This window comes from Ursus arctos, unplaced genomic scaffold (assembly GCF_023065955.2).
Source record: "Ursus arctos isolate Adak ecotype North America unplaced genomic scaffold, UrsArc2.0 scaffold_21, whole genome shotgun sequence".
NCBI classification, from domain to species: Eukaryota; Metazoa; Chordata; class Mammalia; order Carnivora; family Ursidae; genus Ursus; species Ursus arctos.
Window position 1 is genome coordinate 2,458,547 of NW_026622886.1, and position 16,082 is coordinate 2,474,628.

Here is a 16,082-nt window from a genome sequence, read left to right on the forward strand (position 1 = left end):
AAAAGAATTCTACTCAGTGATGAAGACTGCACAAAATGCAGCATATATGCCAGTCAGTAGGTTTTAAGGATAGTCCTCGGTTAATTACGTAACAGATCCAGATTCAAGGCATCGCTTTGAACTAGGTCATTCACATAATTCCTACCGCTTAAGACAGATAGAGGTATGTGTTCATGCTACTGGAATTCAGTATCTTATAGGGATAACTTCAAATTTAAATTATGAAAGTATTAATAATGCTACACAGGTATCAAAACCCAATTTTACATCCTTTATACCATGCAATGTATTCTGACAGGGTGATCTTAGTTTCCTTACAGATTAGTTAACTATCCTGATTTAAGGAGCTTCCACAGTTGAGTACAGCATAGTCAGACAATGTTCGTAAGTATCCAGAGGTCTCTGAGTTTATAATCAAGTGGGAGAGAGAGTATCACATAAGAACAATTTAAGAAAGCTTACTAAGAAGCAATTAAGTCCAAGTTGTAAATATAAACTGATATTAAATATATACCAATCAATATACAGAAACATTCAAAAGGAAGTTATTTTTCAAGATACATACTTCTTTTTTTTTTTTAAGATTTTATTTATTTATTTGACAGAGACAGACAGCCAGCGACAGAGGGAACACAAGCAGGGGGAGTGGGAGAGGAAGAGGCAGGCTCCTAGCAGAGGAGCCTGATGTGGGGCTCGATCCCAGGACTCCGGGATCACGCCCTGAGCCGAAGGCAGACACTTAACGACTGAGCCACCCAGGTGCCCCTCAAGATACATACTTCTAAGAAGTTTTATAGGTATTTATCTCAATCAGGTTGCCATCACTGAAAATACTTTGCAACTCCTATTTTGCTTCCAAACCAGTTTACAAACCACACACAAGGAAATCTGCTTCATTACTTTGAACTCATTTTGGACCCCAACTAGTACTGCCCAGACAAATCATTTAACCAGACCTGCAAAATAGTTCTTGGTTGCTCCCCAAAATCAAATCCACCCTAAAAGAATGAAGATTTTCCCCTACGGAAATTCCAAAGAGTATCTCACACTCTGGAAGCAACTCCTAAATAATTCTTCAGATGTTTTAAAAAGAGGAAGGACACTTCCACTTTCAGAAAAGGTGGAGTAACAGTGGTAAGATGTACCTTTGCAACTAAAAAACTGGATGAAATATATAAACAACAGGGGCGCCTGGGTGGCTCAGTCGTTAAGCGTCTGACTTCAGCTCAGGGCGTGATCCTGGCGTTCTGGGATCGAGCCCCACATCAGGCTCCTACACTGGGAGCCTGCTTCTTCTTCTCCCCTCCCCCTGCTTGTGTTCCCTCTCTCGCTGGCTGTCTCTCTCTGTGTCAAATAAACAAATAAAATCTTAAAAAAAAAAAATATATAAACAACAGTTTTCAAAACACGACATCAGGCGAGGAAGTACAGTGATCCCTAAGAGATGGTCAACAAACAAGGTGAGCCCTTGCAATTGCCCTAGCTTGCTGCCTAGGGAAAGATTCCAGGGCACCAAGCAGGGAGGAGAAACCCAGGTAGAACTTAGAGACCTCCCTTAATTGAGGAGATGCAGCTGAGATTCTGGGAAAGACAAGGCAGTGAGGGTTTGCAGCGTACAGTACTGGAGAGGAAAGAGCTACACAGAGGAAGGACTCCAGAGAGGCGGACCTCCCTAGTATTCAGCTGAGTAGTAACTAAGTAATTAGGGAAAACACAGCTAACATCATACTTAATGGTATAATGCTTTCCCACTAAGACTGGGAAAAAAAGCAAGGAAGCCCATTCATACTTCTATTCAGCCTGGTACTTGAGGTCCCAGCCAGCACAATAAGGCAAGAATTAGAACTCGAAGGTTAGAAAGTAAAACTGACTTTCTTTGTAAACGATATAGTTGTACAGGTAAAAACAACAACAACAACAGAACCAACAAAAATGCCACTAAAAATGATGAAATTAGCAAAGTTTATTTGTTCAGTTCATTCAATCATATTGATGAAAACAAACTGTGTCCAAACGAAAGAGAGCTTTAATGAAGAAAGGCTTTCAGGAAGAAAAGCTTAGAGAACGCTTTCTGAGAGTTAAGAAGCAATATGGTTTGGAAGCCCAAAACTGGGAGAATATTTTACATAAGGAATAGCCTTTCATAAAGTATGAGGACAAAAGGGAGAAAATCATACAGAAAACAGAGAAAAGACTGTATGGGAGAAGGCAAAGATTCAAAAGTAGAGAGTGACAGTTGACGGATGAAAGCAGTAAAGGAGGTGGGCTCAGACACGGGTGTCTGGATTTCATAGAACAAGAACGCACAGGTTGATAAGAAAATAACACGTAGGAAATGTTTTCTGGGGAGAAACTAGGAACAGAACAACTGACAGGAAGCTATTTTAATAATCTGGCCATAGCCTGAGGATGACTTAGAATCAGGATGGTGGCATGGAAACAAAAAGGGAGAGACTCAAGGTCCAAAGCCACAGAGAAAGGAGCTAAAGAATATGACAACAGTCCAAGATTCAATGTTTCAGGATTTTGAGATTCAGGAATTGGGAGGGTGGGTTACCAGTGATGCACCCAATAGGGTCAACAACTTTTAAGGGAGGGGAAGCAGAGGCCCCTCTCCAGAGTGACCTGCCTTAAAAGCACCCTGAATGACAATTCCCAAGTCTTCGGGAGGTTAAAGGAACACAAGAGAAAATGACATTAAATACGCATTTTTAAGTACAGTAAATAGAAGTCTAGCAAGCATCCGCTTCCAAAGCAAACACAAAACATCAGTGTTGAGCCGGGGCTCTGGCAGGTTCAGGAAGCGTAGGGCGGTGTCACAATGTGCTGAGGCCGACTCACAAGCTGTGTGTGGGGCACAGGGTCCCCTTTTTAAAGTTTTCAAACCAGCTCTTACTGGCTTGAAATGTGATGCGTTTTGCATTTTCACTCTATTGTTTTGTTTTTGTTATTTCTACAAAGAGCCTTTTCACTAATTCTCTTGGAGTTTTAAAAGTAATGTTTTCCCCTCTGGGTCTGTGTTTCAGGAACGGTAATGTGAGGGCATAGAAAGACCTCCTCCACAGACCCACCTGCGTGGCTTAGGTGAGAATCAGTAGTGTGTCCACTTGTTTAAGGGGCTAGAGCCAAACTGCAAAATACAAACATCATACATTTTTAAATACTCTGGTATAAAAATATAGAACTTTTATAGTGAAAAGGTTGACAAAAGAGTAGTTAGGAAGAGATTTATTTTAAAATCTGTTGGTACATCTAAGGGTAGAGATTCTTTACTCAGAAGTTCCACAGAGAGAGAGAGATACACATCGGGGTAAAAGATCTCCTCATGAAGAGGATACCACTGAGCATGATACACCGTCTACAAGACTTTCACAGGAGGAAAAATATCTAGCTCCTTGGAGGGCCTCAGTTTTCATCTTTTTACTTTCTATCTCCTTCCTCCCACATCAGAACCCAGCAGATGCTCGAAACATTTCTCTTGATATACTGACCTGGGCCTAAAATTGGAAGATTGATCCACTTCCACTTTTTGAGGTTCTCAGTATTGTTTTTAAAATAAGGACATGCTAAAACAGCATTATAAAAATTGTGGTATATTTTAAATATACACATTTAATAAATTAACACTTTTAGGGAAAGAATACAATATAACCTGTCCTATTCAATAGGTAAAGGATTAATAAGCATGTTATTAATAAACATGTTCATTTGTCATAAACTACACAGTGTGATCAGGTAATTAGAACAAGTTCAAAGTTATAATCAATATTTTCTTTCCATTCTGTGAATTTATCTCTTAGAATGTCTACACCTATTATGTGCAAATCATTCTGTTGGGTGCCAGTGCAGCATAAACTTGTTTTGAGCTCAAGGTACCAAGAAAGAACCCCGACTTCTCCCTTTTCTCTAGTTGAGGAACTACAAGGAACTTCTAAGGATTATCACTCCACCCATGCCCTTGAGAGGAATCTGGTGGCCTTGCCCTATGGATTACCTGCGACCTTCATTCAAGCAGTTTCAATTTTTCTTTCTCTCCTGGGTCCTTGCTACACACCTTTAAGCAGATCTTCTATCACAGCTTAACTTGCTGTCTTCTCCACCTTGCCCTGCTTTCATTGTCTCCTTCTCTTCTTTTCCAAACGTCTTTTTAAAAAGGATTTATTTTTTTTATTATTTTAGAGAGAAAAGGAGAGCAGGGTGAAGGGCAGAGGGAGAGGGAGAGAGAGAGAGAATCTCAAGCAGACATCCCACTGAGCCCAACACAGGGCTGGATCCCACGACCCTGAGATCATGACCTGAGCCAAAATCAAGAGTTGGACGCTCAACCAACTGAGCCACCCAGGTGCCCCTTTCCAAACATCTTGAAATAAACTACACTCACTGCTATAATTCTCCCTACCATCCATTGTCTCTTTCACCCCTTGCGATCTAGGTTCATAAATGAACGCACAGAATTTATAGCAACTGACAGTGCAATGGGTCAGTTAACATCTTCTGAGTGTCACGAGCACTACCAGAGCTTAGCAGTTCTTTTCATTCTGAAAGTATCAAGCTCTGAACACACAAAGCTGAGAAACACTGGTTAGCCAACAAAGTACAGGCATCCCAAAACTCCAAGTGAAAACAGCTTAGTGATAATGGAAAGAAAGATGGCAAGAGATGAGGGGGGTGGTTGAGGGAAAGGAGGTGCTACTCAAGAGTAACCGGGCTGAGAAAGAGGTATGGAAGTGACAAGAAAGCAAAGAACTGATGAACTAAAGAGGAGTAAAATGAAGGAAAATATGCTAGTTTTCCAGTCAACAACTTTCCTTTCTTCAACTTGGGTCGAGAATCAAATTAAACTAATGCTAGTTCAGTGAACCAACTGGAGATTTATAGATACATAACCACCTTCAAGCTGTAGAAATGTACACGCACCCAGGGGCTCTTCTGGGTGCTCCTTTCCCTGGTTCAACATCTGGAGATGCCTGGAGAGATGGATCTACACTCACCTCAGGGAGTCAAGCAAGAGGTCACTTCCTTTACTCTCTGGGCTCCTACAGATAAGCTCAGTGAGTCACCACTTTCTAGCTCCATCTGATGTCATTTGCATAGCTATAGGTACAGTGACAAGCACCATTCTGGTTTACGACTAATCTTTGAATGCTACTGTTTTTGTTTTTGTTTTTTTAGCATAGTTGACACTGAATGGCACATTATAATGCCTTTATGAATGCAAATATACAGAATCACATCATTATTTCTAAGATCATTTCCAGTACTGAAATGCAACATAATCTAAGAGTCTGAGTCTGACATGTCACAGCCTATAAGTCAGCCGTTGGCCCTGTACCCCCAGACCAGCTTTATGAAGCATATCACTGTGCTAGCCATCCTCTCCCTACGTTACACGTGCTCCTTTGTGACTCTGCACAGGCTGGTCCTGCTGCCTGAAGTGCTCTTTTCTTACTGGGAGTGTTTCCTATGCTGGAAAGGCTTTCTTGACCTCCACTTGTATTGATGATTTTCCTTCCCCCCCGCCCCCCCCCCCCCCCCCCGTCCCAGTCCTTGCAATGTCTATCACAGCTTTGATTACACCAAATGGCACTCATGTGTGTCCAAGTCTGCCTCACCCACATGGCTGTGCAATCCTTGGGAACAAAGATCTCTTCTCATCCCATTCTTGTCCTAGCTTCTTTTTCTTTCCTTTCCTTTTCCTTTCTCTTCTTTCTTTCAAAATCTATTTATTTTGAGAGAGAGAGAGAGAGAGAGAGAGGGAGAGAGGGCACACCCAAGCAGGGGGCCAGGCAGAGGGAGAGGGAGAGAAGCAGACTCCCCCCTGAGCACAGAGGTGCACCCCTCCCCGCTCCCCGAAGGACTCAATCCCACATCCCTGAGACCATGACCTGAGCAGAAATCAAGAGCTGGACACCCAATCGACTGAGCCACCCAGGTGCCCCATCTTGTAGTCCAAGCTTCTAATAACATTCAGCACATAGTACACACACAAATGTTCAGTGAAATTGTAGTCATCCTAGTCCCAAACATATAAAAAAGATTTTATTTTTATTTCTTTATTTTTTTGAAAGATTTTTTTTTTTTTAAGTCATCTCTACACCCAACGTGGGACTCAAACTCACCACCCGGAGAGCAACAGTCACATGTTCCACCAACTGAGCTAGGCAGGTGCCCCATAAGATTTAAAAAGGAATAACCACTCTGATCATTTCTACTAATAAGGATTAAAAGGATACTCACTAAACTCTAAAATAAGTAAGATTTTCAGACAAATTAAAAAGTTTAAGAACAATATTCTTTCTGTAATCTTCAAATGTTTACCAATTTCAACTAGAAATTAAAAAAAAAAGAACTTGGAGACAATTTAAAAAGGAAAGCACCTCCCTGTCCCCATATATTTATTTAAACTGTTAGAATGACTACTTTTTTTTTAATGGCTACTTTTTTTAAATTCAATTTTTAGTTCTCTTTCCTAACCTCATTTGAAAATATTTATGAGGACCTACTATGCACAACTTATAGTGCTAGATACTGGTTATACCAACATGAACAAATCAGACAAGGTATTTTTATTCACGTAGCTATGTTCTAGCAAAGAAACTACACAAATTAAATTATTACTTAATTACAATTCTGTTAAGTGTTCTGAGTGTTTAAAAGGAGCACATCTAAGAGCGCCTGGCTATCTCAGTTGGTTAAGCATGTGACTCTTGATTTCAGGATTGTGAGTTTGAGCCCCATGTTGGGTATAGAAGTTACTTAAAAATAAACCTTAAAAAAATAAAAAAGAAGTACATCTAATCTGGGGTGGGGATGATTAGGAAGTCACTAAAGAAGTGACATATAAACTGAGCTTGGGGGATTGAAGAGGCATCAACTAAGGTCAGGTAGGTGGACTTCCAGAACTTGAGTGAAGAGAAATATGCATTTCAGGAACCAGAAGAGGGTCAGTGTGGTGAGAGTTCAGGCAGCAAATGGGAGAGTGACAGGAAATGAGGCAGGGCCTTCACTGGGTAGTCAGTGAACATGAGAGACCAGTTATTTCTTTTTGTGAAGTTTATATTCCGAAAGGCAGATCCAAGGCTTTTGGGACTCATTAACAGTTTTAAATAGGGGACAAATATGATCAGATTTACACTTATTTTTTGAGTAATTACATTTCGGGTATAACATATACAGAACAGATACATAGTTTTAAAAGATTATTCTTGTTGCAGCTTCAACAATTCTCTGAGGCACAGAATTCCCTACTTACAAAAGAGAAAACTGAGGTTCTGCAAAGCTAAGTAACTTATTTGAGGTTATTTATTCAGTAAACATTTGAGTGCGTACAATACGGCAAGCACAGTACAGTGTGTGCTTAGGGAAGCAGAGATGAATCCAAGAGTCTTCTGCTAAAGAAAAGTTCGATCTAGTGAGACAGACCTAGAAACATGATATAGTGTAGTCCATGCTAGAAATGAGTAAGATATAATGGAGCAGAGAAAAATTTTAATCTTCCTAGGAAGAATTAATCATTTTGTCTCCATGTTAAAGGGGCATTTTTTTTCATACTACTATAGTTTTGAATTCTCATTCATTCCTGTGCTTGGAATATGATACGTACACAAGCAAATGTCTGCACCACAAAGCAACCCAGGACTTTTAACTCCTGGTGCAGAGCCTTTCCAAAACCAGCTGCACTCCTAACTTTGGAAAAGTATGCATTAATTCCAAGGAGCTCTTTTGAAGCTGCTCTCTGAGCCAGTTTAAAAACCACAAAAGAAAATAAGTCTCATTAAATTAAAGCCAAACCTCATTTCTGACCCAGCCTGAAAACCTATAATAATATCTAAACAGTTTTTATTTCTTAAATCTTCATTCAACTTTTTAACCATCACCAATGGGCACTAACAAACTTTAAGTAACCCCTAAGCCCCCAACATGGGGCTCAACATCAGGACCCCAAGATCAAGAGTCACATGCTCTACAGATTGAACCAGCCAGGTGCCCTTTAACAGTTATTTTAATTTTTTTTAAAGATTTTATTTTTTAAGTACTCTCTACACTCAAAATGGGGCTTGAATTTACAACCCTGAGATCAAGAGTCGCATGCTCCACTGACTGAGCCAGCCAGGCACCCAACAGTTATTTTCTTGATATCTTTTTTTTTTTTTTTTAACTCGGGGCTTGAACTCATGAATCTGAGATCAAGACTCGAATGCTTAACCAACTGAGCCAGCCAACCAGGCACCCCCCAACAGTTATTTTTTTAAAGCAAATCTTCATTCAGAAAAAATGTTCCTACGAAGACAATCAAGAAAACATCCCATATACTCTTTCATAAGCCATGATCTCTGTCCTGAGAGGACTTCTATTTTAGTTTCTATTTGGAAAGATAAAATATTGAGCATAGAATAAAACAAGATATAAGGTAGCATTTGTTCATTTATTTAAAATATTGATAGACTGCCCACTACAGGCCAGGACAGGAGCTGTAAGGGATGCAAAGATGAGGAGGACAAAAGCCTGCCTTCGAGGAACTCACAGTCTTATGAGGAGCCAACCATACACAACTCAGGACAATAAGAGCTGTAATTCAGCAGATTCACACAGATGAGAACACAGAGGCTGTGCAGAGCTGCCATCAGTTCTAATTCATCAGGCACTTATTTCCATCGGTCAGTGCCCATGCCTTGTTAAATATCAGTTATTAAAATACTTTAACTCTACCCCAGAGAATAATGCAAACTGGTAAATATTCTAAGTAATTACTATATGGAAAAACACCCACACACACAAAAATTAGGTTAAAGGGTCAGAGGAAATGGTGAGAAGTGAAGTTTAGGGATACCTTGGGATTCCCAAGTAAGGAAGGTTAGCATATTTGGATGAGGAGCTGGTTGTAGATAAGGGGAATACAGTTATCAAAAGGCTAGTTGCTGGAATTACCTAGGTATACCTAGGTACAGCTCTCCAACTATGTTGAGGACGTGGTTTAGAGCTCTGTTGTCCAACATGGTAGCCATTAGCCAGAGGTGGCTACTGAGCACTTAAAAAATGGTTAGTCTGAATTGAGATGAAGTGAAAAATACATGCCAGATTTCAAAGACCTAAGATGGAAAAAAATGTAAAACTTCTCAATAATTTTTTTACAGATTACACGTTTACATAAAATATTTTGGATATATTGAAGTAAATAAGATTTTATGAAAATCTATTTCACCCTTTCTACTTTTTAAATGTGGGTACTAGAGTATTTACGATTACATATGTGGCTCACATTTGTGGCTTGCCTTCTAATTCTATTGGACAGTGCTAGCCCAAAGTGCCTGAAATAACAAGCTAACAGAAGTTAAGCCCTCTAGGCAATGAAACACCACCGAAGGTTTTCAACCTTAAGTGTCTGTGGTAGATTTGGGGAGGGGGCAGGAAACATAAACAAGCACTGTTTCAGGAAGATTAGTGCGGGGGCAATCTGTAGGGTCAAGACACTGGAGGCAGTTGTCAATGTCAAAAGGCTGGCAAATGTCAAAGGGTAAGCAGGCTCAGCCGGAAAGTAGACAAGGTCTTTAGACGCTGCAGGCTGGGTGGAGAGAGGAAGAAGAAATCAAGAGCAGGGGTTGGTGAACGAAGAGTAACAGCTGCAAGCGCTGGCCCCAGCACGGATAACCAAGGTGCACAGCTCAGTGGACTTAGCAAGCTCTGCCAGTCTAGGTTAGATCTAGTATGGCTCAGTGGTAAGGGCTCCCAGGCAGAGGTACAATTCAGAAGAACACGATCAGTGTCTCTTCGGCAATTTCAGATCTCTGTGTGGCAGGACTTCCAGCAGTGAGATCAAGTCCCAGAGAAGGTAGGATGTAGAAGGCAAGGCTACCAGAAATGACAAGAAAGTAATAAATTATAAAGCAAAATCCGGACTCACAACACAGCCAACAAATATTTACTGGGAGTTTATTGTACGCCTGATACTTGGCTCGGCTCTGGAGACATGGGAAACAAAACAGACATGGTCCTGAATCACAAATTGTGGTGAGAGCTATGAAAAAGGAACAGGAGCTCTGAAAGACCTGACTGAGGGTGGATGGGGGGTGGTGGGAGGTCATAAAGGAAAGAGTCTCTGAAGAAGTGACAATTTAATCTGAACCCTGAAGTCAGGTGGGTTAAGATTAGGGGGGAAGCAGGGGAAGAACAGTCCGAACCAGGAGAGTGGTATGTACAAAAACCTTAAGCCTACAAAAGGCTTGGGTAATTCAAGGCATTGAAAGAAGGACTGATGGGCACCTGGGTGGCTAGGTCGGTTAAGCGTCTGCCTTTGGCTCAGGTCATGATCCCAGGGTCCTAGGATTGAGCCCCACATCCCCACATTGGGCTCTCTGCTTAGCAGGGAGCCTGCTTCTCCCTCCCCCTCTGCCTGCTGCCCCCCCCCTCTATTTATGCTCTCTGTCAAATAAATAAATGAAATCTTAAAAAGGAGGGGAAAAAAAAAAGAAAGAAAGAAAGACTGAATAATTGGGACATCCGAAAGGGGGGTGGACCAAAAAAGAAATGAGGGAAGGTTGGAGAGCAGGCAGAGGCCAGATCTTACAGAGCCTCAAAGGATGAAAAACAAAAACCCAAGAGCCTCAGCGCAATGGGAAGCCATAAGGGGTTTTGACCAGAGAAGTCGTCCAATCCCGATGGCGTTCTAAGTACTCCAATTACCTATGCTTTGCTCAGACTACTGAATGGGAGCCAGCTCGGCAGCAAAGGGGCAGGAGCCAATATTTGTAGCTGAGTAGCAGGATTCCAGGTCTGGGATAAGAGAGTTTATTATAAGGCCCTCCAAGTGTTCCAGGGTTGCAAGCAGGGAGGAGGATGGCAACACCAAAACGTAGAGAAAAATCTGATGGAAGAGCTGGTTTAGGAGGCAAAGTTAAACAAAACTTTAAACATACTGAGTATGCCAGCAGGTAAATATTGACGTTGTTCTGGAGTATAGAAGAGAGGTCAGACATGGATATGTTAGGCTAGCAGATACAAACGTGATAGTTTTAAGTGCCAAAAGTAAATAACACTTTCCAGGAGGAGACAGAGAAAAATAAAACAACAACAACAAAAGGAGCGTAAGTCTGACCCTTGGTGTTTGTTTATCTCTGGGATAGAAGTCGGGAGGAAAGGGAATCAAAAGGAATATAGTATGAGGAAGTTTTTGGGGGGGGGGGATGATGGAACCACTCTGTATCCTGATAGTGGTGGTGGTTACATGAATCTATACACGTGTTAACATTCGTAGAACTGTACACTAAAAGCTAATGTAACTGTTATTTTTAAAGGGGTGGAAGTAGTCAGAAGGACTGACTGTTGCAGGGAGACATAACAGGATAAATCCTGAAAAGATGCTTTGGGAATTTTCACCATTAGGTAACTGGCAACCTTGGAAAAAGCCTCAGTGAGTGGTAAGGTCGGAAGCCAAGCTGCAAAGGTTCAAAGAATAACTAGAGCAGTGAAGGAAAGCAGTCAGTACAGCCTCCTCTTTTAGAACTCCGGAGGTGAAAGGAAGAACAGAATGGCACATAGCTCAAACAGATAAGGGGAACTGGGAGATCTAGCAAACTGGCAGAGCCAACCTTCCACACCACGAGTGGTTCCATTCCAGTATTCTTTTAGAGCATGCATTTTGCACATGCACTACTGACTTTCTTATTGTCCCATTAAACTAAAACTGCTAAAACAAACCTGAAGTCATTACATTTTTAACTCTGCTCCTTAGCTAACATTCACTGTGTTCCTATTATGTGCCAAGCACTGTCCTAGATACAAAAGTGAGTAATGCCTGATCCCTGGAAGAGCACACAGGATTTACCACAGCAACAAGGTACTGAAGTAGAGATTTGCACAAAGGGCTCTGAAAGTCTTGACCCCCTGAATTAAATGCATTTTTATTTATCTTTATAAAAATCAAACAGGTAAGAAGTGAAAACAAAGCTGGAATTTAATTTTGTAAAAATGTTCTTAATTCCTAAAAACTAAGAATGAGTTTAATATTAACTTCCTAAGTTAGGTATGGGCAGCCTCATCGTCAGTGGCACTTCTCATTTCTTTTCCTGTCTACTTTTCAATGTCCTTTCTGCCTTTCTTCCTCTGGGTAAGTTAGGAGGCAAAATGGGATAAGCACAGGCTTTGAAACCAGGCTGACTTGAGACTAAATCTATCCCTTCAAGTTGCTAGCTGTGCGGCTCTTGGAGGGTCTTTTTTCCTAGCCACAAAACAGTAATGACACCTACATGACAGGCTTGAGGTAAGGACTAGAAAAAAAATACGGAGAGTCTGGCATATTAGAAGAATGCAATAAATGTTAGTTAACATTTTTACTATCATTTGAACAAATGGTAATGTTCTGACTTAAAATACTTTTAAGTGCTTCTATTTGAATGAAGAAACAAATTATTTTTTCAAGGGCATGGCATTTATATACCACCTTAGAAATGCAGCTTGATCTTTTCTTCTTAAGTCCTATCAGAAACTATTCTGCTCAAATAATGATGTTTGGGACAAGCACCTAAAAACGGCCAGGAACGAAGCAAATATAAAGGCAGCGATATTATCGTTGCTATGCCACAAGTAGGACAAGCCAGTCTGATCTGTGTTCTGGATCCCTTAGCGTAGGGACCTACTACATTCATATCCCTCCCACGACCTACCTACAGTGATACTGCACGCCGTAGAGGTGCAAGACAACGTGCTAAAAGTTCTGCTTTTAAAGAGGCATTTACATAACACTACTAAAACAATAAATACAGTTTCAAAGCCAAGATCACTGATGCCTCTCCAAATCAACAGGAAGCTACCGTCCACTGAAATTCCCCACAACAATGAAGAAAATAGCCTCTATTCTTAAACTTTCACAAAATGCTAGGACGCAAGATTTTTATACACTTTATTTCTGTACGCTTAACTCCTGGGAGTGGGGAGGAAGGCGACCAATAACGTTTTATTCACTATGGGGAAACATCTCTGGCCAATTTTATTGCATAATTTTGCTTATATTGTAATAGAAATGACCACTTTGAAATTCGTCTTACTCCTCGCACAATTTCTAGCATAGACGCTAAAGAGTAATAAAACAGCCAAAAGATACATGAGAAAGCAAGGAACCTCAAAAGACTGAGACCGGTACACTGTGCCTAAAGAATTGAGGATGGGCTGGTCCTTACTTAAGACACCTAACAAGAAGCTACGGTTACTGGGTGTCCTCAGCCACTGTAGAGTATTTAGTCCCCCGAGGATTAACAAACCCGCTAGTTTGAACCTAAGGGGCGCCGGCTCAGAGGGAGACAGAAAACACTCCTCGTGCCGTGTCGTGCCATTTCCTCGCGGAAAGCCTGAATCGCCTCTCGACGGCGGCCACGCCGCAGGGCTCTGGGGTGAGGGGTGCGACACTCCCCCACACCCCCCCTCCCGGCCTGGATTAAGCAGGGGTACGCGTTCACGCTGTCACGCAGGTCCCGCGCAGGCAGGGACCGGGAGGCTCGGAGGCCTGACACCTCCTCTGTTCCACCCCTCCCCCGCCCCGCCAGGCAGGGGGCCCGACGCGCCTCCGCGGGCCCCCGCTCTCCGCAGCAACAGGGAGCGCCTCCCCACCCCGGAGGCCCCCAGAGACGGGAAGCGAACCCGACTCGACCAGCCCACCCGGAAGCCCTCCCCCAGCTCACACCTGCTGGCGCGTGACGCCCGGAGCTGCGCGCGCCCGCCCGCCTGCCCCGGCCCTGCCATTCGGGGCGCCCCTTCCCTGCGCGCGGGACGTCACCCGCGTCCCTCCCCGCCCGGGGGTCAAACCCACCACACGCCCGCCCCCACGGAGCGCGAGCTCAACGCCGCCGCCCCCGCCGGGGCCCGCGCGCTCCCGCCCCCCCTCCGGCCCTGTCCCAGCCGCGCGCGCTCACTCGCGAGGACACGCACACGCTGCGCCTCAGCTTGACAGGCCGGCCCGCGCCGCGCGCTCCCGCGGGCGTCCTCGCCCACCCGGCTGCCCAGCTCTGACTGGGCGGTGCGCGGGGGAGGGGAAGGGCGGCAGTGGCCGTCGGTCCTCACTCACCGCCGAGCCGCGCCGGCTCCGAGTGCGCGGCGTTCCGCTGTGAGGCGATGCGCTGCGATGTGCGCGGTCCCCGCTTCTCCGCAGGCTATGGAGGCGACGTAGTAGGGGGACTGAAGGGGCGCGGGGGGTCACTCCCTCCCGCTTCACCTCCCAGAAACACGGGGACCCCAGAAACTAAAAACAAAATAAACAAACTTTCCCCTCCGCCTCCCTCCCCCAAAACCACAACACAAACACTCGGGGGCCCGCCCAGAGCCCCACTCCATTGGCCGCAGGGAGGATGCTTCCGGCTCTCACTGGCTGACTTTTGTGCCCATCAAGCTGCGGTTCCGCCCCTCCAATTCCTCGCCGCTGCTGTCGCCCCTCATTGGTCAAGTGCTTCCCGTTTGACGAGCTAGGATTGGCTGAGCTGCCTGCGCCAATCATTCGGGGACACACCCCCTCAGCATCCCAGAGGCCGCTTCCTTGGTCGCGGACACGGAGAGGCGAAGGGGAAACTAGAGCATGATGGCGGCCGAGCTCACTTGGCGCAACCATCGTCTTTTTTCTTTTTTTAGCTCATTGATGTCTGGCCCTCGCGCTGTTTCCCCTGAGCTCTTCTCTCCATCCAGTGTTGCCTAATAACGGACTCTATACGCGCCGGCTCCTTGATTTATCCCCTTCAAAGTGCTGAGTGTGGGCTGGCTGTGCGTCATTGGACTGTCAGAATGTCACTCCCTAGTCAAATCTTCAAGCTATTGGTGCAACGTCCAGAAAACCCGTCCAACAACAAGGACTAGTGCCATTGGTTTGACTCCACAGAGTTCTTTCCTGGTACCTTATTGGGTAAATAGGCGCGTCAGTCAGGTCTTGAGTCTCTTTGCTAGGGTTAATTGTTTGCTTGGAGTTTGGATGGCTCTGGTCGTTTGGCCCGTTGAAGATAATAATGACTGTCGTTTATTTTGTGCCTACGTTGTGCCAACTACTGTTCTGAGTTCTTTGCAGGGATTTTTCTGGTTCAACCTGTGAGTTTCACATTCTCTAAATTTTACAGATAGAAACGAAGGCTCTAAAGAGATTAGGACACTTGCCCAAGGTCACCCAGATAGAAAGAAATTGGTGAACCCAGCATTGGTTCTAGGACTGTCTGACTTCTGAGCCTTCGCTCTTTTTACTGGTGCCTCTCCCTTCGTCCGGAATCTTACCTGCCAGCCAATACAGCATCTTAAAAACATTTCATTCCGAATGCAAGTTCCCCCATCAGTTTCTGGAGGTGACATTGTGGGAGACTAAAGCTATGGAGAGGTTGTCATTGCCGCCACCTCATTCTCCTCTCTGGCACCCGTTCCTCCCCACCCTAAAGTAAACCATCTTGGTGTTTCCTGACCAGAAGCCCATCTACGTCTGTGTTTATTTTCTCAGCTTTATTATTTTTTTAAAAGATTTTATTTATTTATTTGACGGAGACAGCCAGCGAGAGAGGGAACACAAGCAGGGGGAGTGGGAGAGGAAGAAGCAGGCTCCCAGGGGAGGAGCCCGATGTGGGGCTCGATCCCAGGACTCCGGGATCACGCCCTCAGCCAAAGGCAGACGCCCAACGACTGCGCCACCCAGGCGGCCCTATTTTCTCAGCTTTATAAATAAACATTTCTACCATCCTTGTGTGCCAAGCTTACCTCCTCAACCCTCACTGATCTCCAGCTCACTCTTTGGAGAGAGACCTCAAGAGCCAGAAACAAGGAGAAAGAGAATCTAAAGAGAAAGAATAAATTGCTTTAGAAATAAATAATTTATTACATGCAAATGGAACAGCCCTTCAGCTCCTGGGAAGCTTCCAGAGTGGCCCCTGATACAGTGTGAGACGTGTGCTCCTGGCTCCTTGCCACTAGATTCTTTCTCTGTGGCAGCTTTCAATGAAGTGAATCCAACATTCCAGCCAGGGGAGGGCAGGATGCTTAGGACCCACTGCCAAAGAGCCAGCCCCAGCCTCTGGGACTGAAATGATCTCTAGGAGAACAGCTCTGGACTCCAGCCTGCATTCCGTCTCGGG

At 44.1% G+C, this 16,082-nt stretch overlaps 1 protein-coding gene across 8 annotated transcripts in view; it reads right to left on the minus strand.

Annotated features, from left to right (window-relative positions):
* TNRC6B (trinucleotide repeat containing adaptor 6B) overlaps positions 1–14,287 on the minus strand; it is a 241,523-nt gene extending 227,236 nt beyond the window's left edge. For 5 of the 8 annotated variants that reach the window (XM_057316502.1, XM_057316508.1, XM_057316505.1 and 2 more), the window contains exon 1: positions 14,054–14,287. The gene's annotated coding sequence lies outside the window, so the exon portion shown is untranslated. The other 3 variants (XM_057316507.1, XM_057316500.1, XM_057316501.1) reach the window with 2 other exon arrangements.
* Between the last annotated feature and the right edge of the window lie 1,795 nt (positions 14,288–16,082).